At 40.7% G+C, this 27,909-nt stretch overlaps 1 protein-coding gene across 6 annotated transcripts in view; it reads right to left on the minus strand.

Annotated features, from left to right (window-relative positions):
• zfhx3b (zinc finger homeobox 3b) overlaps window positions 1-27,909 on the minus strand; it is a 235,246-nt gene that overhangs the window by 137,433 nt on the left and 69,904 nt on the right. For 5 of the 6 annotated variants that reach the window (XM_051378279.1, XM_051378281.1, XM_051378280.1 and 2 more), the window contains exon 1: window positions 1,939-2,372. The gene's annotated coding sequence lies outside the window, so the exon portion shown is untranslated. Of the gene's footprint in view, window positions 1-1,938; window positions 2,373-14,447; window positions 14,815-27,909 lie in introns of those variants that run through there. The other variant, XM_051378275.1, reaches the window with a different exon arrangement.

Below are 27,909 nucleotides of genomic sequence, written 5' to 3' on the forward strand. Positions count from 1 at the left end.
CCTGTTTCTTGCTGTCTGACCTACCCCTCCACCCACACACACACACACACACACACAAGCACACAGCTTATCACCCCCCCTTTCTGTTTCCCCCAATGGTACACATATCCTATCCTTGCCTCTGCTCGCTCGCAAAACCTCTTTTATCCTCTTTCTTTTTCCCCGTCTGTATGTCGCGAAAAATATCCAAGACTGACTTAAAATTCTCGCAGCCCTTTCCTGGCTGCATGCAGCTCCATTACATCCGAAAAGTAGTCGCTATTTTTTGATCATATTTGTGGAGATTTTCGGCATGCAGTTACACCTAGACGTCAAGATAACAGCTGCATTTTACGTTCTCTTTTATTTTTTCTGATTAGATCCATTTTTGGGCGATATTGGTAACAATGCAGGCCGGTTATAGGCAGTAATAAACTATATTTTTGGGGGGAAAAGGCCCATTCTTGCTCACACAGGCTGTCTCTTTTTTTTTGCAAGCCTCGTTTTGTGTTTTCCTCCGAGAATGCAGCCTATTCTATTTTGGGGTCTGTGGAAGATATCTTGTAGTTTAAACTTTTTTTTCCTGTAAATCCTACAAATGTTAACTGGCTAAGCGGCTACTAAATGCATGCAGTGACCTATAGGTTTAGCCTGGACCATACTTTTAAGTTTCCGGCAGTAACTTCGGAATGATTATGTCTGCTTAAGGTCAGACTAATAGGGCAATGTCTTGTTTTCATTCCGGTCAGCATTTCTCGGGGATAGAAAAAAGAAAAAGAAAAAGGAAAATGTTCTCTTGAAAGTCAGATACGGTAGCCAAGTAGTTCGAGGCAGCAGATACAGCCTGCCTGTGTCTTTCCCTAAAACCACATGTCTGTTCTCTCTGAAAACGCAGCTCAGACTCTCAGGCTGTCCGTGTACAAGGTCCTGCTGATCCGCTCTTGTCATGAAGGAGACCCGGGGCTTCGTTTTTCCCTCAACACACCACATTCGCACAACACACACACACACACGCTCGCAAAAAACACAATCTCTACCCCCCCCTCCACCCACCCCCCTCTTCGCGCGCACACGCACAACACACACATGTCGATCGATTTGCATGTGACTTCGTCGGGGAATGAGCGAGAATCCACTCAAAAACAAACGCTTTTTCAAAAGAGAGCAAACAGCCATGAAAAATAAAAGAGAAAAAGATGGACAAAGTGGGGGTAAAGAGAGAAAAGTGGTAGCTGTAGAGGAACTAAAGACAGGGCGGAGGGATTGCACATTTCACAGAGAGAGAGACGTGTCGGAGAAGAACAAAAAATGTGTTTATCCAGAAGAGGATTTTATGAGCATACGACGGTGCCGAAACCCCCCTGGATGTGGCAAGTGTCAAATCTGTCAAAATTAGAAAAAAAAACAAAGCGAGAGATGTTCGCTTTCGCCGGACGCACACGGACCCACAGGCTGGACTTGGAGCTCCTTTTCTGGGCTGCGCTCGTGTGGAGCTGCCGCTGCCCCTCGTCCGCTCAACACTGCCCCTTTCTTACTGCATCTGTGCCTTAAAAACACGTTTCTCGACACCCATAAGCCCTCTATACCTTTTCCCGATCCCACCGAAATGCACATATTTGTTTTAAAACCGTGTTTTTCTACGGTCAACTGCTTGGAGAAGGATCGCTTGTCTTGCCCATTTCTTATCTTCCATTCATGAGGAGGAGAGGACGAACGCTGATGTAAACACAGGTAACGATACAAATAGAAAAAAAAAAAGAAATCGAGAATAAAAACCAAACTACTTGCATGAAAATGAACTTGTGATCGCCAGTCATTTCTCACAATGTGAGAATAGCCAGCTCCGCTACACGTAAAACTACGAACAGATAGGAAAAGAGATTCAGATAAGTCTACAGCGAAAAGAATAGGATCGTGGAAACACAGAGGAAAAGAGACAAACGCAAAGTTGAAACTTACAATTTCTCGCTGCCGCTTTGTGATCCTCGCTTTTTAATCCAGTATTGAGATGATTTAGCTAAAGATCCCATCAAGGCAGTCTCCTTTTGGTCAGTTTGCGCTTAGGGTGGCAAAAGAAAGATCATTGTTGTTGCGGAGTGTAAAAAAAACGAAGTAGGTACTATTAGTTGTTAAAGGCAATATAAAAATAATTTGGATGCAAAGCAGGCGATGAGTCTTGTGTTAGAGGGAGCGAGGAAGAGGTGAAAGTGAGATCTGATGATTGAAAAGAAAAAACTCTTTGGATCTTTATTCCTGCTAATTAGTTTCCTGCAAAAAATGGCTGTGATTAATTCAGTGCGCATGTGCTTCATTACACAGGCACGAAGGGAAGGGCTAATTAGCCGCCTTCTGGATCAATAAGATTCAGCAAAGGAGAGAGCTCGGGAGAGAGAGGGAGGGAGGGAGGGAGAAAGAGGAGGGAGGGAGGGATGGATGGATAGATACAAGTAGAAAAAGAGGAAAGTAATGATCAGGAATTGAAAATATGGAATTAAGAACAGCGCAAAGTAAGAGTTTGATTAGACGGAAGACAGTGAAAGTTAATACTGGAGCAGGCAGCCGCAGCGGGCAAAGCCCGACGCTACAGGCACGGCTTTTCCTCCGCTCTTTTTCACTTTTTGAAACGTTTTTTGTCCCGTTTTTTTTTGCTTTTTAAAATGAAAGATATGCACATACTTTGGCCACTATACGTACACATGCGATCATGCTTTATTTTACTCTGTCTTTTTCAACCTAAGTCTGTCATTTTAGTCGAGTCCAAAGCTGCATACAGGGCTGTTTCTACAGTTAGTTTATAGTCTACGTTTGAACAACTTATTGAAATACATAACTGAGTTACGGCGGCTGTAGTGACTAAAATTGGAAATATGATATTCTTCAGCATAGCATACTTGTAATTACGCAAACAACCGTCGCGTTTGTAAACAACTAAAAACAAACACTTGCCAAAAAAATTAAAGAAAATCAAAGCATGTTTAAAGCGATTTCTACATGTATGCAAAACTGTACAGTAACAGCACCATAGGCTATAGGCTGCCACGGTGTAGGCTACTATTGTAATCTGCAATGAACAGAGCTTATTGTAAGTACAGTGGCACCTGGCTATTATAAGAGCTGACAACGTATTTTTATTGGTAAATATATATTTTGAGCATTAAGAGAAAAAACAAAAACACTTGCTCCCAGACAGAAGTTGGCAATAAATAGTCCCTGGTGCGAAGCTTCAGATTTTTTTACTTTGATAAACTCCACATGATTCAACCTGTACACAGCATTTAGGGAAATCTCCTACTGTTTTTATGTTTATATTGCATTAAAATATCAATTTAACGCTGGTAGGCTGAATGATAAGAGAGGACTAAGGACTGCTTTAATAAAACTTAGTGCAATGTGTTCCTCAACTCACACATTAGTGTGTGTGTGCATTTGAATAAAACAGTAAAATTAAGAGCCATAGCTACATTTTAAAAAGAGAAATTCAGCTTTTATAAAATATGACATAGATGAAAGTGTGACGCAGAGGATGTGAAAGACGTGTCGTTTTTTACAGTTACTGTCAGCCCAAAATATCTATCTAAGTTAAAAATCGGGATGATACTTTATAACACTATTGTAATATAAAATAAACTAATTGTTTTAAAGACGTGAGGGTATCCACAGCACAATGGTTTAAATAATTTCCAGTGAAATTGGGAAACTCCTGAGGGCTTGCTTTGTGTTAGTACAGTATGCAAAGCAAGTTCAGCTCTTTTTTTTTTTAATAGATACTTGTTGAAGCTTCATTGTATCCTATATGGGTGTGTCAATTTATTTAATTTTTTTTAATAATATGTATCGCGGGTGTTTAGGAAATATAAATAGGTTTATACTTCTTCCCCAGCACACCAGTGAATGACTTGTGGCTGTAGCACAGATGGGGTGATCAGGAAACAGGTTATCGTGACATCTATTACGAAACTGGTGGGAACACGTTGTCAATACGTGTAGGTTCTCTAAAATAATAATAACACTATAAATGTGTGACAAGTTGAAAGTATTGTATCAAGGCGTTTGGTCAGCTCCGGCCTGTGTGCATTACATTTGCTACAGAGTGATAGATATTGTGGTATTATGACCAGAAGCCCAGTGTCTCATCTCATTTTTGATACGTTTCGTGATTAGGAATTTCTAAATGCCTTCCTGATCAATACTACCTTAAATTTGTTTAGGTTCTCTAACGTTTGTTTTTCCTAATAATCTCTCCGTAAAGCACTTTGCCTCTGTTACTGATGTCCTCTCGTTTCCTCCGAATGAAAAGACTGTATTGCAAAAATCAACCTTTGAGTCTCTCAGTGCTCTTTGTTATGATAATTTTATTGTTGATTCTCCGAGGAAATGGACAATCCCTCACTCTCAGTATGCACACTTTCTGTGCAAACAGTTCCATATAGAGTCCTGGTCCACTGAATACAAGTAGCAGCTTTCACTGATCACATAACCTGCTATGTTTATTGAAACAATACGGATTTGAAAGTCTGCGCCTATACAGTGAATTCCGATACAGACTTGATAGTTAAATGGCACATATAGTCGAATCCACACATTTTCCAAACATGATATAGAACTTCAAGTAGCCATTATACGATATTGTATCAGAGATAAGCCATAACTGGGATAATAAAATGTCCAGAGATATTTGATTTTTTTCTGCAGACGTGTGTTGGATAGAAATGCATGGCACAGATAAATACCTGTTTTTATTTTGCGAAGATTGCACACAACTGGTATGTTAAGCAGCCTCCTGTGATGTTGTAGTGGCCAGGATGGCTGATGAAATATCTAGGCTATATTTTATATTTTCCAAAGGCCTTTGACTTAAAGGTTAGAAGGGTTATGAAAACCCCATGGGACGCGGCGTTTCAACAGATCCAATAGCATATATCCCTTAGAAAAGGCTATGAAAATCAAACTTCTTATATTGTAGCCTATATGACCAAGACCCAATTCCCCCTCTCCATCGCTCTCTCTCGCTCTCTCTCTCTCTCTCCCCCCCCATCTCTCTCTCTCTCTCTCTCTCTCTCTCCCTGCTGCTAAAATATAGCCTATGGTATGCTGTAACACGGCATTTCCTCAGCACTTGCCTTCCATGAGCCGAGGCAGGCATTGATACCTGTTTTTAAGCAATGTAGCATCTGCTGTATAGCATTCCTCTCTCAGAAAAACAAGAAAACTGCATCGCCCCGTCGAACAGCTCGCATTTTTGCAGTGTGAGAGGCAGACTGCAGGAATCTCGAGGATTTGTGCGTGTCTGCTCTCTCGGGAAGAAGAGATTGTAAAAATGAATAGGTTGAAAATAGCGTGCGAGAGGAGTTAAAGGGGCTACGAGATAATAAAAGAGTCTGGTGTAATTTGAGGCTTGTAGGAGGAAGCTGTGAGCCAGTCAGTCGCCTAAAGCCTAACAATGCAAACTTCAATTTACAAATTTATGCAAAGGCCTGATTGACATTACTCCATCAGTGACCATATTGAGTATAGTGTAGGCTAAATCAAAAGAGGACCAGCCAGACGGAGGCCTTGGTGCTTTCAGGGCCTATGCATCACTGAAAAAGGGGGAGAAAAGGGGGGTTTGGGGGGGGGAGGAGGCTGACAGGGTCTGAAGCTTTTGTGTTACCAGCGTTCAATTGCACCTCTCTGTGGGAAGGATAACTGTCCACGTGCCAGCCTCAATAGGCATACATCGATGAGTGGCATTGCAAATTCAACACAACCTGTGGCTATGACAGCCCGTGGATATGACAAAGAAAGGCAGAGTAGCTTAAAATGCAAAATGCTGCGTAGATGTGGGGCGCATGAAAGCCCTTGACCATCACCAGAACTGCAAGGAACAAAACAGTGTGTTCAAACAGAGGGCAAAGCCCCATAATCGTCCCTAACGTTGCCTGAATCGTTGCTCTGTGATGAAGAACTTCGCAGACCCATGTGCACTACTTGTCAACGTTTAGGAACATTTATTTTAATGTATTCAAATTAAATTAAATTTGACTTTATGTTATTTTATTTACATATCAGCCACTGTGTGTGTGTGTGTGTGTGTGTGTGTGTGTGTGTGTGTGTGTGTGTGTGTGCGTGTGTGTGTGTGTGTATGCACGCACGCACGCACGCGCAATCCCAGACATAGCACAAAGGGAAACAGAGGAAATGAGCAGGGGTGAAAGTATTTAAAGATAAAAGCTGCTATCGAGAAAAGCCATATAACTTTATAAAGAGATAACAACCATTATATTCCAAAGGATTTGGGGATTCAAGATGCTGATAGGCTGCAATATTAACAAGGAGGGTGTCAGTCATGTGTTCAGGCTATGGTAAACAGAGATGAAAAGGGCAACAGACATTCTCTAAGAAACAGTTTGAGTGAGATTATGAACATATTTCTAAATAAAAACCAAGTGTAGGTGGACTGGAAGCTCTAGATGAGATACAAAAAAAAAAACGCTGGGGGAGGAGCTTAATTTTAATTTAAAGAAAATACTTATATACTTATTTTCATATGAATTATTTTTCCTTTTATGATCCTCGACTGGATGAGCCAGAAAGGAACAGGCTGCGCTGTTTATATCGCTGCACATATGAGAAGCTGATGTCCGGCTCTCCATGTGCCTAGGGTGGATAGGGCAGCGCAGCCAGGTGCAATGGGAGCGCCCTCTTATGTTCAGCCTGACCACTGGGATCAAGCAGCGCATCAACTCTTTTACAGGAGCCAAGCGCCTGCGGACCAGCTGGTCTTTGCTAAAGCCCCCCTTTTTCCCCTTTCACTCTAACATTATATATTAGACTGCCTCGCGTGTAAGTAAAATGACATTACCGGGTTATTGCGTGGAGAAGAGATGCAGACTATCCGCGGCGAAAATCACAAACATTTCAGATAAACATTTCAGCAATATAGTTGGTCTATTAATGACAGTGCATGCAGGGTCCGAAAAGTGCCACCAATAAATAGCCACTTGACTTGTTTGGGAGTGACAAGGAGCAAAAGAACCAACTCAGATCAAACTTGAACTTGAGCCTAATTAGTGGAGCATCCTCCAGAAACCAGCACGGTTCATATAAAGTAAAATAAATAAATAGTATATTTGAATAAAAAATAACTTTTTAGATTCGTTCTAATTTGTCTGTAGATGCAATATGATTTAGGTTCTATGATTTTTCCACCATCATGCTTGAAGCACATTGCCTGCTGTATGTCTCTGGACGACAGGGAACACATCATTTTTTGCAAACCATTTTATTTCTTCCACCTTACTTTCTATTTGCGAATATTCCAGCATTGCATCCGCCGGTGGCCTTGCAGTTTCTTTTTTTTTTTATCCTGGTGTCATGCTTGGCACACGGAGAAGGTTCAGTGTGGTGATTTTTTTGTGTAGCCTTCTGTTTCAAACTAAAATTCAACGTCTGTAATTGTGACTGCGTTTGTTTTACTTATAGCCTTGCCTGCTGTACAGAATGTGTTATTACAGATAATTTATTCATCATTCAGCTGATTTCCACTTTATTACAGCTGCATAAATGTAGATCTGTAGAAACCTACCCTCAGTGTTTTACGTGACTAAATCTTGTACTGTTCATATTGGTGGATGTTATGTTGCAACGTTTTAAACATGGTATGTTAAATGCATGTGTGTTGATGTAGTTTCTTTTTTATGTTTTACTTGTTTGTTTGTTGTTGTTCCAGAGATGTTCTGTATGTCTTATTATGGGAATGTTTGGCTTCTGTTTTTCTATTTGTTGACCCTGTGACTGCTTGATGCTGTTTATATGTTGACATTTATTTTTCATTTATTTTTTGTTTGGTGATCAAATACTCCTTAAATAAAATGTGAATATTAAAATGCACCTGGACAAAATTCGATGCATCATCTGCCCGTTTGTTTGTTGTTGTTTTTTTTTATTTTTTTTACATCTTCTAACATTGCCTCCTTGGATTCAGATATTTCTAATGAAAATGTCAAATTGTTTTATACATGTTAACGTCAGATCGTATGCAAACCAGCAACACAGGAGCAAAGATGACATATTTCTGAATGCAGTCTCCGGTGGAAAAAAAAAAAAATCAGGACCAGTTTTATGCTGCTGGTGTTGTGATTTTAGAGTTTGGAATAGAAAAAAATGACGAGCGGCCGTCTGGTCAGTCTGCCTCATTTACATGAGAAACAAGAAGGCATATCAATTCCTCTCTCATCCATTTACTCGTCCTGCCAGTACTACCTTATTAATGATCCTATGCATTATTCAAAAACAGTTTGGACGTTTGCATTTTAGAAAAATTGTGGTGTTAACACACAATCAATCCAAATCTGATGTCTATCAATATTTGAGTAATGTCGTGAAACAGCCAAAATGTCCGATGTTTGCTGACTTGACTTGATTGTCCAGATTATTTCATCCTGACCATTGTGATCAAATCGAATAAAAGAGCGCACACCAGACAGACATCACGCACACACATAAGCATAGACACCACACCCCACCCACCCCCCGAAAAAAACCCCAAAAGAGCGTGACTCTCTTTCTGTCTCACTCTTCCTGTCTCTCTCCCTCCTCCCTCTTTCCTGTGTGTGTGTGTGTGTGTGTGTGTCCGCATGTAGGACGGTGTGTGTGTGTGTGTGTGTGGTTGTGTGTGTGGGGGGGTTATCACGGTGTCGTATCATATTTTTAAATGAGTTAGAAAAATATATATTAATTTGAATGTATTATTATTATTTTATTATTATTAATAATATTATTGAAGTGCACAGGTACAAATATCTCCCTCATACCAATGTTAAAAAAAAATCCCACACACACACAACAACAAAACAAAACAGTATGTAAGCCTGCCAAGCCTCAGTCCATCATGCATCACCACGTTCAAGTTCATAATACATTTTTGTAAGAAAATAATTTCCAAATTGTTTTTCCTTCTTCAAACTACTTATTGAAACCTTGTTTGGTTGTGTAAACCATTAAGAACTCCTGTGAATGTCATTAAAGGGTTCTGTTTGTGTATGTTTTTTTCCTCTTTTCTTTCTGCGTGTTTCAAAAGAAGATGCCTGAACAGTTTGCCTGCTGGTAGCCGTCAGATATCAATCTATAAGTGCACCAACATATAAATTCCAAGCTCACGAATAGCAAAAAAAATAAATAAAAACACTCTGCAATCAAATGCGCAAAATAAATAGTGATAAAAACAAATCATAAAGGTGGGGCTTGTAAAGTCTAGAATTTAACCCCAGTATTGCAATTTCTCACCGTTTCACGCCAAACTGTTTACTAAATATGTAATTTCTAAATTATTGTGATGTAAATACACCCAACTGAAAATTAATTCGCAAAGAAAGAAATAGGAATTCTGATAATGCATATTTCAGGTCGGGGATATAGCAAATAATGGGAGAAATCTTGAGAGCTGCTGTCAGACTCTGAGTGAGGGACAGGAGGAGAGACTCGTGGGGTTTTACGCGCCTTGGAGAGGCTCACTGAAACAGAGGAATCCCAAATCAGAGCCATATGACCAACTCCAGGCAACACTAGCTGGTGGTAAACCAACCCAAACAGAATGGGGTGGGGGGGATATAAGCAGGGATCCCAACGACACCAAAAAAACCTTCAAATGCCACTTCGTGCTCCCCGCATTTACACTTGAATATAACAAACTTAAAGAGAGTAATTTTCCTTGATGTCGAGGAGAGCCCCCCCGCCGAACAGCAACGACGAGATGAAAGATGACAGGTGGAAGCGACACAGAAGGCAAATACACATCTAGGATTATCGCCAGGGGTCAAATCCAAATCCTGCGTCACACACAGCCTCCGGATGCCTCAACATACAGTATGTGGCCGGGGTCAGACGAGACTGCAATCATTTCAAGCTTGTCTTCAGATCATTCATAAAGAAAAAAAAACAATATCACACACAGTTAAATCCAGAAAAATGCAGCATTTCCCACACAGGCTTTAAACGACGTAGCATACGTTTATAAGGCTGTAAATACACAAATACTCGCCAAATTTCGGATTCTGACGAATGAGACGTTTTACAATTCAAATCAATGACGTTAATATGAGGACAACAATGATGCAAATGAATGAATAATGATGGAAAGTCAGTGTAAGGACGATGAAGGATAGGAGCCCAACTACAGTGGATGAAATGACAGCTTTCTTTACATGCCCAGTGGCTTTTCAGTGTTTGACAGTGACATAGACCCAGTTACTACAACACAACCACGCACCAACAACCGCACACACTGTGGACTGCTTTTCAAAGTAAATGCAGACATCGTGCACATTTTACATGCGTGGAAAATCAACAACTGATATCACACTATTCCACACAAGGCCCTGCTGATTGCAGAGGCAGTATCTGAAGTTGAGAAAACAGACCCAACAAAAAATCTTCTAAAGCCTTATGTGATCAAACCTCCAGAGCTAGAGGAGCCCCCTGGACCAAAAGCCACCTGGAGTTGTGTGGAAGTCATTTTTAGATGGACAAAGCAACAGAGTCAGAATTGTGGATGTTTAACCCCTATCAGCTCTCAAGTTAAACTTTGCCTCAGTGGCAGGTGATCCCACCCATATCTGCTGTGGGTGGTGAGTTGTGGGGGGGGGGAGCATTACCTGTCCATCAACCAGTTTGGCCCCTGTGCTCTAAATACCTCAGTGGAGGTTAGCACCCCTTATAGCTTTAAGTGTTCCTGGAGCCAATAAAACCAAGTGATTAGTGAAGCTGTTGCCTTTTTAGGTGTTAGCTTGTTAAGGGAGTTAATAGTGAAGGTGTTTACTTTTGCATGACAGACAAGAAGGGTGGGCTAAGACCTTAAACCAGGAGCCCTGTACCAGTCCATTTACCAATGCTCTATTCACATGTAACATGTATGTACGAGATGTCTAATTCACCAGTCAAGCTTTTCAGCTCTGGCAATCAGAGTCCTCGCATATCAGGCAAGTGGAAGACACTCACGAATGACACACCTGTATCCTCGCTACCTGCACGCCCAGCTGACATGGCCTGCTTTCCTGCCAAGATCACTTTTGTGTTATGAATTTCAGCACGTGTGTAACAGCCGACTGACCTCATTCCTGTGGCAGAAATACTATCCCTTCACCTACTTCACATAGCACAGCACACACTATACTTTTTGTTTAGCTCAGTCGTTAGTCTGGCTGTCTGTCTGTTGTGTGTGAGACACAGGAGGGTTGGTACTGTAGTGAATCATGGCAGCATAAAGGGGATATGGTCCTCTCTCTATGTGTTAACATACACGCAGGCATTCACATGAGTGTGACTGACATCATGTTAGAAGAAATTAAGAACAGTGTAATACCATTTATAATTCTGTTAGATATGTGGTTACTGAATAATTTGTAATATTGTGCATCTCCACAACCTTGCACTGTATCAGCTGGATCTAATCCACTTAAACAAGTTGTTTTGCTGCTTATAAGGGCAAAAAGATATCAACATGAAAAATTGTCTTTGAATTCCAAAAGGTCACACCCTCCCTGTGGTCAAATGACAGACAGAGATGTGATATTCTCTTTCATAGCTTAGAGGTTAAAATGTGTGCATTGGATCACACACACACACACACACACACACACACACACACACACACACACACACACACACACACACACACACACACACACACACACACACACACACACACATTAATTCACTTCATGGCAGCTTGTGAATTAATCTGGAATCATCAAGCTGGTCTCTTGCTCATATTGAACTTGAATTACAATTGAAATTTGCAATGGAATTATGTGTAAATTTGCTATTTTTTCAGGCCAATTTTGCCATAACGGAACCTTTTAAATACCCAACAGTGTCTTTGTTACAGCCAGCTAACAGATTGAAGCTTTCTCTAATTCAACAAATACCACACAACAGATTTATGCACATATGATTGTGTTATACAAATATAACTTCTCAGTATCAAAGTAAGGACACAGATTGTTTTCCCACTGTGAAACGTTTAATTTAAATGCAATTAAATTATAGATTCTTTCTTCTTTTTTTGTTTTTAGTATATACATACTACATACATTTGTAGCTCTACAATGTTGAATCATCAGATTTTTTTTTGTTTTTTTATTTTCATGGATGTATCACATTTTCTGGCCTATATTTATACACTAATCAGATTCTATGATGTATGTTAGTCAACTATTTTATATTTAATTTTTCTGTATTGAATGTAATGAGACATGTTGACTCACATGACAAGAACAGATAAGGATTAGACTTTTGATTGTAAACTAAACGATCATATGCGGAGATGAGTAATACAATGGAATTTGTATTTTCTGCTAACCCCACACAAAAGAGTGAGACTTAAATTGTGGTGGCAGGTTCAGATTTACCTTTCTGAGTGTTTCAATACACATGCATCGGCAAGTTTATATGGCAGTACATGCCAGAATCCACTGTATTTGTCTGTAAGCTCCAATAGAACAGCCTGAGCCACACACTGATAAAGTACAATTGTGAGATATATTGGCAGCGCTTGTGCATTTTGAACATTCATGTGAGATATAAAGCATGAAACAAGAATGATAACCTGTGTTTTGTCTACTTTTTGATCTTATGTTTTTGAATATGTGCAAATACATTTCCTCAGGAAGAAAAGGGGGCTAGACAGAGGAAACAGGTTTTAACGTATTCTGTTTAGAATTGTAAATGTATTGCATAGGCCCTGCTGTCCAATTACATATATCTTTCATGTATGAAATCATGCATGTCTTTTTCTCTAAAAAGGGGGAGGGCTGGCACAAAGGGAGCAACCCCGACTGCAGCAGAACAGTGTGCAGCCCACATGAAAAATAAGGTCTAGTGTCAGAGCCCTGGAGCCCTGGAGCCCAGGGCAAGGAATGAAGCTCCATCAGCACACAGGCCAGGGAGGGGAGCTGCTTTCCTCCAGACTGGAGCCCTCTCCGCTCCTGACTCTGGCTGTATTATCGTTGTCCTATTGTGAGGCAGCTGACCCTTTGGGTCCTAAATCAGACTTAACAGAAAGTACATTTCAGATCACGTCCTTAATTAGCGCCGCAACGATAAATATTGTTTCTTGTGCTTTCATGTGTTTTATTTTTCCCATACTAAAAATAATCTTTAAAGATGCAGGAGAAAGAAAATATCTCTGCTTATTTATTTATTTTCTCTTCTCTCATTCTCATTTTCAAAACAATGACTGCTGGGTACTAAATTTCCGTGACCCAAATTTTGTAAAATTACTTTGAACTTTTCAAACAAAACACCTTAGATGCTAAACAACATATCATTGAATATGTCCTGCTGCTGTTACTGTCACATTATTTCAGTATATTCAAATAATTGTATAAACACTTATTTTTAATTAGGCCTATTTTCAGAGCAAAAAAATGTAATAATATATGTAATGTATAATGGTGGTGAATATGCTTTCCTACACAGGTACAAAGCTTAAACTCTCAATAGCCTTGGATAAGGTGCTATTTGATGCCAAGTCATTGCCTGAGAAAAAATAAAATCAAAATCCCTTATCAAGCAGAATAATTTAATATAGTCCAGATAACTTGGAATCAAGTCTTAATCACTGACTGAAAACGTGTTTTCCGTATTCTGCAAAACAACTGGGGAACCAGACCCTAATAAATCTAGAAGAGTGACGTTGAGCAAAATCAAATTCAAAGTGATTCTGTAAAATATTCACTTTACAACCATATGCTATGAAGCCCAAAAATGCAGTCAAAACACATACTCCATTTCTATTCTTATACACACCAGACAAACACATACAAGACACAACTGACACACATCCGTCAACTTACACACAAACAGTGGTGGCATTATATCAGCCAGAAAATCACTTGGATCGGAACATTCACACATCCCATTACTGACAACATTACTGATTACTGATAGAAACTGTAGAGTACAGTAGAGTGTATGCTGCAGATGTGTCAGTGTGTGCAACCATAGATGAAATAGATTTCCTATCTATGCAAAAATGTGAGTATGTTTTGGCACGTTAGTCTGCAGGTTGTATGTACAGCATGTGTGTGCATGTCCACACAGTGTGACATACTGTATATAGAAGCTAATGAGAATATGCTCATGTATGTGTGATCCACCTGGTCACACACAGCAAATCTTGTCACGGTTCTAGCACATTTGCTCGAGCTCTGGCTGGTCATTGACCAAATCTGCGAGGGGCCAGTGAAAACCCAAGGTGAGCGCCTATCAACCAAACAACATATTCAGAACCTCTAATCCAAGAGGAACAAACAGGTGAGCTGAGCATGAAAGCGGGGCATTTATCAGCCAGCCTTTCCTTTACACAACTCTGAAGGCGGGCTAACTGTGTGGGGGACACAGACTGGGGACAAGTTAGCTTCAAAGCCACGAAGAAGTTAAAGGGCTTAGGGGCTTGGACAGCAGGAGCATGGGGGACTTCACAGACTTACCTGATGGGGTTTTTGGTCTGTGTTGCCACCACGCGGAAGCCTCTCTGACTGTGTTTTCTTTTCAAGTGTCTGTTTGAAGTCAGCAGGCAGAAAGGTCACGCCCTCTTGGTCACAGCAGGTTCGTCGAAGCAGAGGTGGATGGCCAGCGGCTATTGCTAACGTTGAGACTTTTCGTCTTTGTCTTTGTATACTCACAAAAATAATAAAGGAGAATGTAAAGCTATCGATCCGGTGCCTGGGCACCTTAAGAAGTTTTGGTGATGTACTCCTAGAATTCCAGGTATTTCCAGGGTTTTCCAAAGCTATATGGTTTGGGATTTAGCGACTCCCGGGTCACAAGAAGAACAAATCAGGATGACACCATCACCTGGAGCAAGAAACAAAGAAAGAGAAACAGAGTCAGAAACATGGTTTGAACACGGTTGGAAATGACAACGTTTCCAATGCGGTCCTGTCAGAACACTCAAGTTCTGTACCTCATCCCTGCAATCTGAGCACATAATAAATGTCTTTTAGGAGAAGAAAACCAGAGCAGTATGATACCATCAAGACTTCAAAATTAATCAGCTGTTTTTAGAGCCAACAAAATTAATCCATAATTATTTGTATGCTACTACTGCAGGAAAGCCTCTTATGATTTCAAGATTACATTTAATAGTAAATGAACTGCTGTGAGTAATTTCTCCTCTCATACCACTGAAGACTTTTAAAATGAGAAATGAAAAAGATTTCCGGAGAAACTTAATTTCGCTGTAACCAGAACAAGACATATTCCTGTAATAGCATATATAATTGCCTGTTCTGCAGAGGATCTCCCGTATACGACAACAAAGTCCCATAGACAATACATATTTATTCAACTGTCAATTCTAGCGATGAGAAAAAAAAACATGCAAAAAAAGACTTTGAATTCCACATGGGCCTGGTTTGTGAAGCTGGGTAAATATGCTTGTCATATGTTCCAATAGTTCCACAGCGACAGAGATTTAGTTAGGGAATACAGGCGGGAGAGGCAGACAGTTTGTGATAACTGAATAGCTCTTTTGAAGCCACTTCCATTTGGAAACCTGGTGCGATTATTTTTACCTCTGTGGTTAGACTTGAGTTAAAGCCCATGTTTAATTGTTCCCAAGAGTTCTTATTGTGGTGCTGATAAGGAGCTTGGGGAGCAACATTTAAAACTGCAATAAAAATAACTAGACTCTTGCTCATTGGCCACAGGTCTGAAAGAGTGACAACAGAGGATCTACACGGCAAAGATAAAGAATGATAGCTACAAAACAAAAAGAGAAACAGACAGATAGACAAACAGGGGCAGAGGTCTTCTGTGGTCACAAAGGGATTGCATCGGAATGGTTTTATCAGTTTATCACGATTTTAATGTGCTCAGCTTTTCATCACATCATTTCTGCTTGAAATATCAATTTGAATAATGATCAGTTTAAGTTATGTCAAATAAAGAGTATAGAGTACAGTGCCTGCTAATCAATAAATAAATAATTTTTTCGACAGTGTTTTGTCAGCAGTTACAGCAGACAGAAAGCAGCGCTGTTAATTTGTCGTCTGTCTTCCTCACTACGTCCGAGGCCATGAGTTCCCGGTTTGTCAGAGCGACCTGTGGGAGTGTGTGTGTCGGATCAATAGCCCACCCACAGCAGAGCCGGGGGCCATCCCTGACCTGGGCTATTGATTAGGCCTGGCTCAGCTGCCAATAGCAATGTGCTGGATGTGACACCAGGCTAAGACAGGAGCTGAGGAAGGGGGATTCTGAATTGCCAGTGGCAGCCCCACAGCACACCGCAGATAAAAGTCAATTCCACTTAACCAAATCACTGACAACTAAATAGTTAGCAGACAGAAGAATGCCGAGAGTCTCTGATGGCAGCAGCTGGATGGCTTCGGGGATTTCCTAGCCCCTGACCTGTGTCGGGGAGCACAACAGGCCATGGGAGCAACACTGTGACATACGCAGGCATCTATTTGTGCAGGCAGCATGACCTCTGCCTGCATGTCAGTCTATTTGTCTTTAATCTGGTCACTTCTCACTCTGCAACTTACACCTGTGTCATTAATACATTAGAGACACCTTCTATCAATGGCTCCCTCTAGGTTGATTATCTAGGATCATCGCTAATAAATTAAAGTCTCTTGGAAAGACTGATGTTCACTGCATTTTTTTCTTTTACAGTATATGTAAATGAATCTGAAAATAAAATAATTAAATCATTTAAAACATATCAATTTTGAGTATAATGTAAATAATGTTGCTTCCTAGGAGACGCTGAATAGTGTTTATAATGCATGACTGTTCATAATTTATTCTTGCAGCAAATCATCAGGCTTTAAAAGCAGCTATTAACCCTAAGCTTTACAGTAGTGTTTCCTGTGCCTGCATGCACAGATATAATGCAGTCCCACTGAAGTTGTCAGACTCCCTTCAATCCATCTTGCTCCCAGTCATTACCAGTCCATATTAGAGTAGTTTACATGTCACTTTATTGGTCCTTTGCCTCGTGAATGTAATTCTGTGGCCACTGCCTCCTTGTGCATTCAGCACCTATCTATGGCTCCATATCTCTCCCAGTAATTGCTGAGTGACAGAAAGGCAATACTGACCACTTCATTATAGGACAGCCAGACTGACTGGACACTGGCCTCTTGGCTCTAGGTCACTCTGGCCAGACTGACCTTATCTGCCCAGGTCGTCAGGGGTCAGTCACCCAGAATTTATAAGGACTTTACTAGAGTTGCCGTGGGTGCCATACAGCAAGGTCGCCTGACCCTGGTGGACTGCTTATATCAGGTATTGATTGCAGTTTGTCTACTTCAGTTGAGGCTGGACTAATCTCCCAACACTAGGGTCTCAGGGGCAAAGGCTTCAGTGTAAAGTTAAGTATTGGAAGTAACAAGAGTGATGGTGGGGCGAGTGGATACTAGTGACCATAAGAGGGACACAACAAGAGTTGTGGGGCTTTGGGGTTTAAAAAAACAATATGTGTAAGAACAGTGAGATGTAGTAGCAGGACTGCAACTACAACTGCTGTTCAAACCTGGAAAAAGGTTCTATTCTAAGGGTGCACTTGGGGATGGAGCTCTGTGCATGACAAATTTATTGAGTAATGAAATAAAGGATGCTGTAACAAGATATATTGAACAACTGCAGTACTGTACTTCGACTGAATGAGGGTCTGCAGTCTGAGAATCAGTTCCTTCTTGCTGTCTTCGAAATAGACAGACAGAGTGTATAAACTAACCCTGTGCTATTATTCATACTGCTTTAAACTGTTTGGTTTCCTGTTGTTTGGTTAAGTTAAACAAAGATGGTACTGATCAGTATTTGTTCCAGGCATTACTACTAAAACTGTTAATCTAGCTACAATAATAATTAGCTATGAGTCTTTCTGTCAATCATCTTTAGCTACAACATATGGATAAAGATATGCATGATTGTTGGTCTGCAACTAAATGTGTATTTGTGCGTGTGTGTCTGCATCAGCTTGTGTCTGTGTGAGACCCTTTATGTACATACTAAAGCATCCCTGATGCTCGTTAGATCTTGTCTCTCGGCAGCTGCTTGGCACCGTTCATATTAAATCACAATAATGGCAGATGAGCTCTCGCGCTAGAGAGACAAGCATCTGTTTGAAACTGCGCTTTATTACACTTTGTTCCTTTAATCAAAAAAACTACGCGAAAAGATAACCCGGTTTTAAAAATCCCAGATAAACAGCAACGATTGCATCTTTAAATAATAAATGATCCCCTGCCTGTTACAGACGGGAATATAACTGAAAATAATTGAAGACAACAATGTCCTATAAGAGCACCACTCGAGCAGTGCTGATTCAGAACCCCTCATAACTTCAAACATTCAGTCATAAAGTATGGATAATCCGTAAAAGAAAGGCATGCGTCTGTTTACAATTTCCTTCTAATTAAGGCTACAGGATGGGGTCTACCTTTGTTAAAGTTGATGTGTGTTTGTTAGACTTCCTGAGAAACTGTACCACTGGCAAATTAGGGGTGGAATACAAAACGAAACAAACAATAACACTCTAATATGATCTGCAGTCAAGGAATAAATATTTCACAATCTGTCTACATTTGACACACTTTCAGTTGAGAACAAAGGATTCCTAAACAACAAATTGCCTAAACTTGGTCTTGAGACGATAACCTTTTTGACCTGCATACATTCAGAAAAAATATGGTAGCGACTACCACTTCACGACGTGTAGGTAATTTGTCCACAATTTGTTTGGAATTTAAGGACACATTGTTAACTTCTTTTTTAAGTCGACAAGAAATTTCTGTTGGCAGTCATGGAAGGGAACAGATTGAAACAGATCAAGAAGTTAACAAACAAAAATCCCGGGTAAACCAAATCAGGATGGTAAGGCACGTTTAAAGATGTACGCAAAAACAATGAATGTGGCAAAACATAACGGTGTGCTGCTTTATAACCATTTGTACCCAACACTGATTAGCCTCTACGTGGAGCCCAAGTGAATGACTGGTCTTGAAAGCATGTTCATATCCTTGAGATGATGACACACAACAGAATTGTACTGTACAAGGCCAATGGTGAGGGTGAAATAAAGAGTATGGAAAATCAGGTAAGCACCATGCTGATGAAGGTGATGTTTTCCATTCTCACTCTGTGAACCAGGCCAACAGTGTACTGTGTGTCTAAGAGGGATAAGGAAGTGCTTGATGATTAATCACTGGACATAATAAAGCTTCTCACCATGAGCACACAGTCCAGCTGATTCTATGATATGATTGGGGCCGATTAGAAAAGAGAAATAATCATTCCTTACAGTGCATTCATGGTACACTCTAATGATGTCTTCTGATTGGACCTTGTGGAGAAGATAATAAGGGGCATCTTCAGAATGGACTCTAAGATTATTTCTTTAACTTCATGAAATGGGGCCATGGGCCTGGATGCTGCAGATTTGAGGATTAAGATAAGCTGACCTTTCACATTATGTTGCCATGTATAAAAGATGAAGTTTACAGTCCCTCATCACATTAGACCTTATCAATGGTTAGAGCCTCTGTGAAGCCCCTTTGAACATCACAATGGTTTTTCAGGCTGGTATACAACAGGCCTCTACCCCCTAGTGTGGGATTACTGTGCTTGTGTGTGTATGTGTGTGCTGAAGGGGTGTGTTGTCGACATGCGTGCTTACTTGTTTGGACAACACTACAGCACTAATCCAGAGTAAAAACTTTATTTTACTCGATGTCTTTTTCATGCTCATGTGGGGTAAAAATACACCTTGAGACTGGTAAAATATTTAACGCCTCACTTTAGATGAAAAAACCTTTTAGATTAAACCGATTTGACAGAAACAGACTATTAGTACGGTATTACAAGCATACAATCAGTGCATATCAAACACTTTATCTTTCACACAACACTGTCAGCTTCGGTCCACTGAATGTTAACTTCTCATGTTGTTGGGACAGGTCGCTCTGCCCTGCTGGTTACACACTCAAGAGAAGAACAGCAAAAAGTATTTCATTTCAACAGCTCTTCAAAATATCATTGTCATAAGTCTGGTATTGAATCTTAACATCTAAGTGTTCTATGAAAAATGAAAAAACTGTCAAATGGAAGGCAAAGTGTCACTTGTTTCAAATGCAAACCAGCATGTTTAAAACATTTTCTTGGGTCAAGTGATATTATGTTGAAACTAGAAGAGTTATCCACCTGTCAGTTACAAATATTGTCACTTGTTTCAATCTGAGAACAAGTGAAACTATATTTGAAACAAGTCAAACGATCTCACCCTGATGGCAAATTTGTTTTCTCTCGTTTTGAGGTAGACAAAACTAAATAACTTAAATTTTTACTAAATTTCTGGTGCTCACTCTCAAAGTGAGTGACACTTTTGGATTATACGTGCGCAGCAGAACCACAGTCTCTGCTGGGCAGGGGTGAAGATCTATAGGCTTTTACAGGCATCATACTACTGGCCAACATCTCATGCTTCTTTGATGTGGGAGGCATTGCTTACCCCTATAACTTACAGCCCAGCTCTGCAGGGACTTATTTTTATAACCTCTATTATTTTCTATCATAAATATTCAAATCCAGATCTTAAATCCAGAGCTTAGTGAGGAGAATAGCCAAAAACAACATGCAGCTCTTCAGCTTCCCCAAGCTCTCGCTCTTCTATAGAAAATCATTATGAAGATTAATACAGAAATCAAACAGAATGCTGAGACGAGACTGTAGGACCCAGTAAAAATAATGCACTCATATGAAAGACTCAGGATGGAGTTTTTGGTCAAGGATCTTGGGCTTTTTTTGTTCTTTATTTGTTTGAGCATTTTGACACATTCTGCATTTCCTCCTTTTGGCTGTGAATTAATATTTGCAGCTTGAATATTAATCCTGATTCAGTAGTGGATTAGTTTGCTATTGTCCCCTCTGTGCTGAGCCCTAAATAAAGGCGCTGACATGGAGAGGAAATCTATACCTCTCTGCCCCGCAAACAAAGACCTCTGCACCCAGAGATAACACATGTCCCTGCAACACAGACCCCCCTACTCTACCCACATGCTGGATCCTCCATCTCCCTCTCCCTCCCTTTTCTTTCTCCCTCAACCCTCAGTTCCACATTTTCCCTTCTTCTCACCACTCTCTTCCTCCCTGTCTCCCTCTTTCTCTCTCTCTCTCAGAAAAACTTTGCCATGGTAGATTTGCAAGGCAATTGTGCCCTTAAACTGCGCCTCTTCCTCAGCTTATACCATGCATTTTCCAGAGTTTATCAAAGAATACAATGGGGTTATGCTTTCACCATTATTCTCCAGGCAAGAACAGTAATTTAAATGCACCAGTACTACTGAGGCAGGGCGCAGCCCTGCTGTCTCACCATGGAACAGAGAGAGATGAAAATGCGTTACAAAAAACGCACTGCATTACTTTGTTGACCTTTCCTGTTCTCATAGTTTACAAACAGCTGTGAAGCTCCTTCCTCTGGGCTCTTTGTACATCAGAGACTAGGACTGATGGAGGCACGCCATGCTTAAATGAAGAGCTTTTTCTAACTTGCCTCCGTTGTGGCTCACAAACACAACCTAACAAACACACATTTACTTTATCTCTGCCGCCAAAGCAGTTGCCAAAGTGAGGGAGGAAATACATAGAGAAACAGATATGATGGCATCCTTTCATGTAAGTATATATTTTAACACACAGTCTGTTCAACAACAAAAGGAAAAAATCTAAACATATTCACACATCAATACAGGCACCCACACACAGAAACAAGTTTAATTTTCTCATACATTGTAATAGCAACGGTGAGGATTTTTCAAAAGTTAGTCTGGTTTCACAGTAATTGAAGCTAAAGTTGGACTGCTATTTTGATGCAACTAAATGTGTAGACAACAGTTCATCTCAGACTCCTCTCTAAAATGAATTGGAAACTGCTGTCCTCAATAACACTAATAAGCACATACCTGCAAGCTCATATAGTCAGATATCTGCACACATGCACAGGCACACACAGAGACACAGACACACACATTCATGATTTATCACTGTATTGTGAAAGCAAACAGGAACATTGAGTGCTGTGCCTCAGATGGTGGTTCTACATGTGTGACCTGAGGCTGAATGCCAGGTGAATATTAACAGGGAACTGAGAGGAGGACGAAGATGCGGAGGACAGAGGATGATAAGAAGTAAAAGACAGGGAAATAACGATGGGAAGGAGTAAGGAAACAGGTGAAAAAGGAAAGAAAGAAAGTAAGGGAAGTGGGAAGGAAGGAAGGAAGGAAGGAAGGAAGGAAGGAAGGAAGGAAGGAAGGAAGGAAGGAAGGAAGGAAGGAAGGAAGGAAGGAAGGAAAATACAGAATACAGTGAAAAGCCACAGAAAGAGTACAGCAAACAGTTGGAGATGGAATGGACGAGCCTGGTCAGCCTGATGAGAACGGGCAGCCATAGTGATGCCATTATGTTGGTAATCAATCCATTGGTGTCTGCGTGTCTGGGTGGGCAGACACTCACAGTCTAGAAGGGGTTAATGGGAAATCAATGAGAGGGATGTGCTTATGAGCAGGACATGGGGAAAGAGGGACAAGGAGGAGAGAGTGAAGAGAGATAGAGGGGCGGGGAGGGAGAGATAGGAACATTGTTTCCTGTGATAGCAGCAGACTTCCCAGATGTTATCTGTCATTCAAAGGAGCACTCTGGTGACCAGATGTTTAGGCTCAACGTGGTGGAGTGGGTATACATCCTACAGGAGGATCAATATAGGTCAAGTGCATGGTAATATTTATCACTTCTATACACACACAAGACATTGATGTCTTTGCAACACAGAGATTATATGTATATATATATATATATATATATATATATATATATATACACACCCATACATATATATGCGTGTGTGTATATATACACACTTAGAAATACACACGCACACACACACACACAAACATATATATATAAAATCACACTGTGGTGATAAGCTCATTTGTTTAGGATATATATCTGGTATGATGGTTCTCATTAATATAGATGGTATATGTCTGGCCTGCATCAGCAATATCTCCTTCTTATGTCCATTACGGGAAACAAAGGGGAGGGCTGATTTGGAAAGAAAGGTAAAATAAATATAACGAAAATCAGCCAGAGTAGTTTTCTGAATGCCTGGGGGCATTTGGAGAGGTGGGTGGGGGGTTGGAAAGGGGGAACCAAGAGCAGGTCCCAATGCAGTGAGGCTCTTTGTAGTTTGAGCAGTCTGAACTAGCCAGAGGCTTACTGCTCTAACCCTTACCACTCAGAGAGACTGTTTGGGGAAATTACACCACAGAGTAATAATTAATCAAGTAAACGCTGAACTGCTTTGATTTGGATTACATTAACATATTATCAATAATGTATTAATCAAATACAAATAAACACCTCTGCATAATAGCATACTTAACTAACTACAGTTTCACACTCGGTAAAAAAAACAAACAAACTTGGTCCTCTTTACGCAATGAAAAAAGCCACAGCAAACTACACATGAAGCAGCAGAGTTTTTGTGGTTTTGGAAGCAACACCTCTTGGCACATTACTGTCTCTGTTCATCAACTCCCTTCTTCATCACTGCATCACCCATTTCAAGTGCTTCTAACAAGAGGCATAAAATTATGAATTCATTTATTTATGCTTAACAATGGGAGAATGCATCATGCAGAATAAATAAACACACCACTGATGAAGCACTGAAAACACAATGCACGTAATTTGTGCAAAGCTACTCCAGGTTTGATTCCAAAAGTAGCTAAGTGGATTGAGGAAAAGAGTTAGTCACTTTTATCATTTGCAGAGGAGTCGAATCAGCTCTGCTTTTGTATTTTCACTTAAATGCATGTTCTGTTTTTCTCAGATAAGTTGTGTTGTTTAAAAGCATCCGTTCTCGCCTAACGCTTTGTTCATTGAGGGAACTTCATGCCCAGGGATTTTCTAAACACAATTCATCAAAGTGGAACGGCAGTCTTTTTTTTCTGCATTCCTAATCCTTTTTGCTGCAGATGAGAGATTTGCTGTTCAGACTCATTAAGATTAAAGCGTTTTGCCAGAGTTATTTAAGAATGCAAAGTTCCATGTGAGACCTCTCAGAGTTCAGAACAGAAGAAAATCCTATCGACACGCTCGGTGCACTGGGGGCTGATCTTAGCCTATATTTCTATATTTGGTGTCAGTGATTGAGTGATAGCATGTGAAATGGTTTTTCCTGCTGCATTATGGTTTAGAGTTACAATCACTTTTCCATTCTTACCATCAGTCGGAGGTCATGGTTGTGATTGCTCTTTTTGTATTCGTTTGTAAGATTCATTTGGTTACATGTAAACATATATTTTAAAAACTATGCATTTACTTCTGTTATCAGGTTACCAGCCGGTTTCAATCAAAAACTTTTATGTATTGGGTTTGATAAGTAAGTATAAACTGGCAGAGAAATTTGTTGTCTTTTGTCAAAGGAAACAATACATTGTGCTTGTAGATTGTAAATGTGCAGTTAACTAGGTAGTATTTTTCTTTCTAGTATTATTTTGGAAGCAGAGTTTTTGGCTGGAGTAAGGGTATCAGTCATCTGGTTGGACAGACAATAGTTAATGTTTAGCTGGAGGTGATGGCAGTCTTTTAGCTGAAGAAGAAATTATCATTGGATCGGACTCAGTGTTAGTCTTCTGCCTAAGGATTTTTAATATTAGCTTTTTTGGCCGGAGACTCAATAGTCTTTTGGCTGCTCTAAAGCTGGAGAAAGACTCAGATGCCGTTGTTGGTAGAACACAGCTCCAGTCTCGGCACCTTTCCCAAACTTTCCAACTCCAAGTGTCGCAATCTGGTTCCATTTTACAGCTGGCCTTGAGATTGTAACAGAGCTCCTTTCTCTCCCTCCTCAACCGCATATTTAATCCCTGTGCTTATGTCAAACTTAATTACAGGACCTTGTACGAAAAAATAACAAGTGAGCCTTGTAGGGGTTGGAGAGAGGAAAGAAGTGTATTAAGAGAGGGAGAGAAAAGGAGACATAGGGAGAATGCTAAGAGGTGTGAGGGGAAAAAAGGAACAACAGAGACATAATCTGTAGACTCAGACTCAACATCAAAGGTTTTTGTTTGGTCATCCCTTTTAGCTCACACTACAGGCAGAATCCATTTGTAAAAATAAATAGCGTAATTTATTGATAACGGAATCTGTAAGATATGTATTAGTAGCCTAAACTACCAAAAATATGTCCTGTAGCTGGGACATACAGTACAAGGATATTTCATCTACAGGCTAACCTATATTTTCAAATGAGGAGAGGCAGAGAAGTTAAGAGAGTGTCTAAAGAGGCCCTAGACCCATATATTTTAACTTATAACCCAGCAAATTCTCTTGAATCCCCACAAACCATAAAGAAATAATCATTAGACTAGGTCAGTCACCCAGTGTGTGTGTGTGTGCGCGTGTGTGTTTGTGCACATAAAACTATTTACACTGTAGAAGTGGAACAGCCAGGGAGAGAGATGTTTAGTCTGTCAGTTTAAAACTATTACCTCAAACTCTGAAAATATGAGCTGAGCCTGTCGTGCATCGACACAGGGAGACAGCACTGTGAAGAACAAACCTTTGAAAAGTCTAAATCAATTTTTGGGGGAGTAACATAACAAACGCTTCACTGCAGTGAAGAAAAGGGGATCTCTTTTTTAACAGTTTGAAAAGCACATATTCATACAATCTTCATAAGGCAAAACAGCATAAATGCAGTATACATGAAGTCTTTTGAAAAGGGAGATGACAGGAAGGGAGAAGACACAGGGATGCTCCTCAGAGGAGCAGACAAAACACACAGGAAGACCACCACTACCATACACAGCCCTCCATACTTTTTCTGTACACTGCCCACATTGTACACACCTACCTGCCCACCCACCCTCACTTTAGGCCAGCCTCCTGGCTAAAGCCTTCCAAGACTGGACTTCAGTGGTCGAGCAATGGACCAGAGGAGGGAGAGAGGTTCCCATGCCACTGGTGCTGGAACTGGCGCGCCATCCGGAGGTATTTATAGCAGACCAGCACTAAAGGGCCGGGAGAGAGGGCATGCTTGTTTTCCTTTCCATTCCCCAGGCACTTTCACCAGGCCTCACATGTGGGTGTTAAATATATACCCAAATACTGGGAGCAACATTGTGGGGGCAGAGAATAGGAGGCAGTGGGCTCTCTTGGAATAGGAGTGGGACGGGGGTGGAGGGGGGGCAGAGAGAGATGGAGAGTTGAGAGAGTGAACAGGACAGAGGAGTCTGGAGTAAGCTGGATGCAGACTTCAAGAGTTATGTGGTCTAGAGGGAAAGAAAGAAAGAAAGAAAGAAAGAAAGAAAGAAAGAAAGAAAGAAAGAAAGAAAGAAAGAATGGATTTGTGTGCGCTTCCTAAGCTCGAAGAGGCCTAAGAAAGTGAGGTAGACTCAGTGCTAGCTCCAAATCCCAGGCAAGGATCAGAAGTTAGGGCTGAGCTGAACACGGTTCATCTTGAGACTCCACAGTGGAGAAGCAGGGGAAAGTCCAGACAAAACAAGGGGGCATTTGCAAGGATGTAGTGGAGAAGTCTCGTTGTTGTGGCCTCCTTAACATCAAATAATATCTGGATGCAAGAACCAGCCCTCCCTATCTCCAGCTGCTTCCTCTATATACTCTGTGATGTATGTCTCTCTCTCTCTCTCTCTCTCTCTCTCTCTCTCTCTCTCTCTCTCTCTCTCTTTGCATGGGAATTCCAGAGTGACATTATTACTATGATGAAAACAGACCCTATAAATACTGAGCACTATGATGAATATAACAGCGATTATAGGGGCAGCAATAATTAGATCAGGAAAGAAAGAGAGACTCATTGAAGTTTGCTCTGTTTTTGTGTTTGGGAATTCCTTTCAACCGTGTGTCTTAATGTATGAAGAATTACAGAGGCAACGGTAGTGTGATAATCATCTGGGTCTCTAGGAGGGCCTCTTGGGGCCTCTTCAGTGATCCTCTCTCCTATTTCAGCTCTCTGCTTCCTCTCACATTTCTGTAAAAGCCACCCTGCTGTCTGCTTTTTTAATGATGGTTTGGCCAACAAACAATTAATAAGCTGCCCCACAGATGCCTGTTAAAAATGAAATAGCAGGAACTATGGAGTGCTCCCAAATGGGGCCATCCAGCGGCTCCTGCTATCTTTCCATTCATTTTTGCTCGTCAGGTTTTACCCTCGTCAGCAGCTCTCTAACCCAGGTCCAGCTTAGATCTTTAAGTCCTAAGACTACAGCTTTAACAACACCCTGACCTGAGCCCCTGTCCAAATCCCAACTGTACAGCGGCCATCCCACTTGCTGATTGCGTCAGAAAGATTCCACAGCCATGGCCTCTGTTTTTTCATACTTGTGGGAAAATAGCAGTTCATGTTTCCTTGGATGCTTCACACATTCCTCACCCTGTCTTCACATTGCGCGGCCCCAGAGACTGGGTAGGGCCAAAGCCACTCAAGAGGAGGTGCTTGGCAGATAAGAGGTGTGGCTAAATCAAAAAGGAAGGCAGTTTTTTTTATTGTTTATTTAGGAGTGAGTTGCTAGGCGATGTGAACTCAAAAAGGCACTAATTACATTTCCCTGAGTTTGATGAGTATAACAGAACTTGGACAGAAACTTTCCAGCTCATTTAACCTCTCAGAACACAGCTGGGAATTATAGATAACATAACATCTGGAAGTCACAAAAATACTTCTCTAGCGTCTAATCCAAACTAATTCAAAAGTCACCACATCCTGCAATGAACGACATCCCAAAGCTAACTCAGTGACAGCTCCAATATTTCAAATTTTGTCGTAAAATAAAGTAGCCATGTCTGAATGGCATTCCAGTTATTTGGGCAATAGTTCATGCATTCTAGATCATGCAGCATCTTTTCCTCAAATTTCATCATTAGCCT

The sequence above is a fragment of the Dicentrarchus labrax genome, unplaced genomic scaffold, assembly GCF_905237075.1.
Source record: "Dicentrarchus labrax unplaced genomic scaffold, dlabrax2021, whole genome shotgun sequence".
Taxonomy (NCBI): domain Eukaryota; kingdom Metazoa; phylum Chordata; class Actinopteri; family Moronidae; genus Dicentrarchus; species Dicentrarchus labrax.